The sequence below is a fragment of the Pogoniulus pusillus genome, chromosome 1 (genome assembly GCF_015220805.1).
Source record: "Pogoniulus pusillus isolate bPogPus1 chromosome 1, bPogPus1.pri, whole genome shotgun sequence".
NCBI classification, from domain to species: Eukaryota; Metazoa; Chordata; class Aves; order Piciformes; family Lybiidae; genus Pogoniulus; species Pogoniulus pusillus.
This window is the reverse complement of record NC_087264.1, coordinates 53,473,018-53,475,564: the sequence shown is the minus strand read 5'-3', so window position 1 is coordinate 53,475,564 and position 2,547 is coordinate 53,473,018.

Sequence of the window (2,547 nt, the reverse complement as noted above, 5' to 3'; positions counted from 1 at the left end):
CTGCAGACCTTCAGGAGACCCCTAGAGACCCACAGAGACCTCTACAGACCCCAGTAGACCTCAGCAGACCACTGCATAGCTTTCAAATGCACCTAGAGCCCCCTCCAGATTCCTGCAGACCCTTGCAGACCCCAGCAGGCCCCTGCAGACCCCAGCAGGACCCTATGGACTCTGGCAAACACCTCCAAGCCTGGCACACCTCTGTAGAGCCGGGCAGACCCCCACTGCAGAGCCCTGGAGAAATGTGCAGACCTCTCCAGACCCTGCAGATATCTCCAGACCCCTGCAGACACCTGTTGACATTTAAAAGGCATCTACAGACACCTCCAGGTCCTTGCACACATCTAAGATCCCAGCAGGCCCTGACAGACCTTTAAGAGACCCCTACAGACATCCACGAACATTTAGCTGACCCCTGTAGATGTCTGCAGACCCCTACAGACCCGTGCAGACCCCTGCAGTCCTCCAGAGACCTCTGCAGACCCATGCAGGCTCCTATTGCTGTCTGCAACTACCTGAGGGGTGGCTGTGGCCAGGAGGAGGTTGCTCTCTTCTCTCAGGTGGCCAGCACCAGAACAAGAGGACACAGCCTCAGGCTGTGCCAGGGGAGATTTAGGCTGGAGGTGAGGAGAAAGTTCTTCCCTGAGAGAGTCATTGGACACTGGAATGGGCTGCCCGGGGAGGTGGTGGAGTCGCCGTCCCTGGAGCTGTTCAAGGCAGGACTGGACGTGGCACTTGGTGCCATGGTCTGGCCTTGAGCTCTGTGGTAAAGGGTTGGACTTGATGATCTGTGAGGTCTCTTCCAACCCTGATGATACTGTGTGATAATGTGATAAAAGGTACCTCCAGAACCCTCCAGACTCCTGTAACCCCTTCATAAGGCACATACACACCTCTCCAGACTGCTGCAGACCCCTACAGAACCCTGCAGACCCAGACAGACCTTTACAGACCTCTGCAAACCCCTGAATGCCCCTGCACACCTCTACAGACCCCTGCACACCTCTACAGACCCCTGCACACCTCTACAGACCCAGACAGACCTTTACAGACCTCTGCAAACCCCTGAATGCCCCTGTACACCTCTACAGACCCCTGCACACCTCTACAGACCCCTGCACACCTCTACAGACCCAGACAGACCTTTACAGACCTCTGCAAACCCCTGAATGCCCCTGTACACCTCTACAGACCCCTGCACACCTCTACAGACCCAGACAGACCTTTACAGACCTCTGCAAACCCCTGAATGCCCCTGCACACCTCTACAGACCCCTGCACACCTCTACAGGCCCCTGCACACCTCTACAGACCCAGACAGACCTTTACAGACTTCTGCAGACCCCTGAATGCCCCTAAAGACCTTCATAGAAACCTGCAGACCTCCACAGACCCCCTAGGGACCTTTAAGACATACCTGCAGACCCTTACAGACACCTACGGACCCCTCCACATATCAGACCCCTAAAAGGTATTTACAGACCTCTACAGACCCCTGCAGACAGTTAAAAAGCACTTACAGACATGTCCATGTCCAGATCCTTGCTCACATTTAAGACCCAGACAGACCTCTACAGACCTTTAAGAGCCCTCTACAGACACCTACAAACGTTTAGCAGACCCCTGTAAATGTCTACAGACCCCCAGAGACATCTACAGATCCCTCCAGCTACATACAGACCTGTACAGACATCTACAGGCACCTGCATACACCTAGAGACCTCTGGAGACCTCTGCTGTGATGGTTTGGGAGCTACCTGCCCCTGCCCTAGAATGAATTCACCTGGACTAGGCTCAGCCAGCTGGAAGTTAAGGAATGAAGCTTTCTCTTCACAGCTTAGCACAAGACACGAGCAGATGTTTCCAATACATTACAACTGCTTACAGCTGTATGCAGGAACACTCAAGATAAAAGCAATACAGAGACACAGCAGCCCTCCCAGAAACCAGAGTGCCCAGGAGAGGCTTCCAACCACCCTTCCGCCTTCTTTCCCCCCCCCCCTGCCTTATCCCTTACATGCAAGGTGAGCTGGGAGGATCAGCAAGGGGGTTAGAAGCAGGATGATTACACAGATCCAAGCAGAAGGGCAAAAGCCTGAGGAGAAGAAGAAACACAGACACCAGCACACACCGACAGAGTCTCCTATCTGTGTTTGTGTTCTCACACATCTCAGCAAGCCTATGAGTGAAGCAGATGTCACCACTGTTTTTTTTTCACAGCCTACCATCTCATTGGTCTCACTAAAGTATTCCACTTAGCCTCAAACCAGCACACCTGCAGACAGGTACAGACTCCTGCAGACCTTTAAAAGACCCATGCAGAGCTTTAGGAGACCTTTGACAGACACTTGCTGACCACTGAAGCCCTCTCCAGACCCCCGTGAACATTGAGCAGTCTCCTGTAAACAAGGTGGGGTTTAAACTAGCAGCAGATACAGCTGTCAGGTGGTTTTTAATGAGATTGGTCCAAGACCAGAAACCTTCCATGGTCTAAATGGCCAGGTCTAAAATATCTGTGTTTGAGTGCTTAGTGGAGGTTCAGCCTCT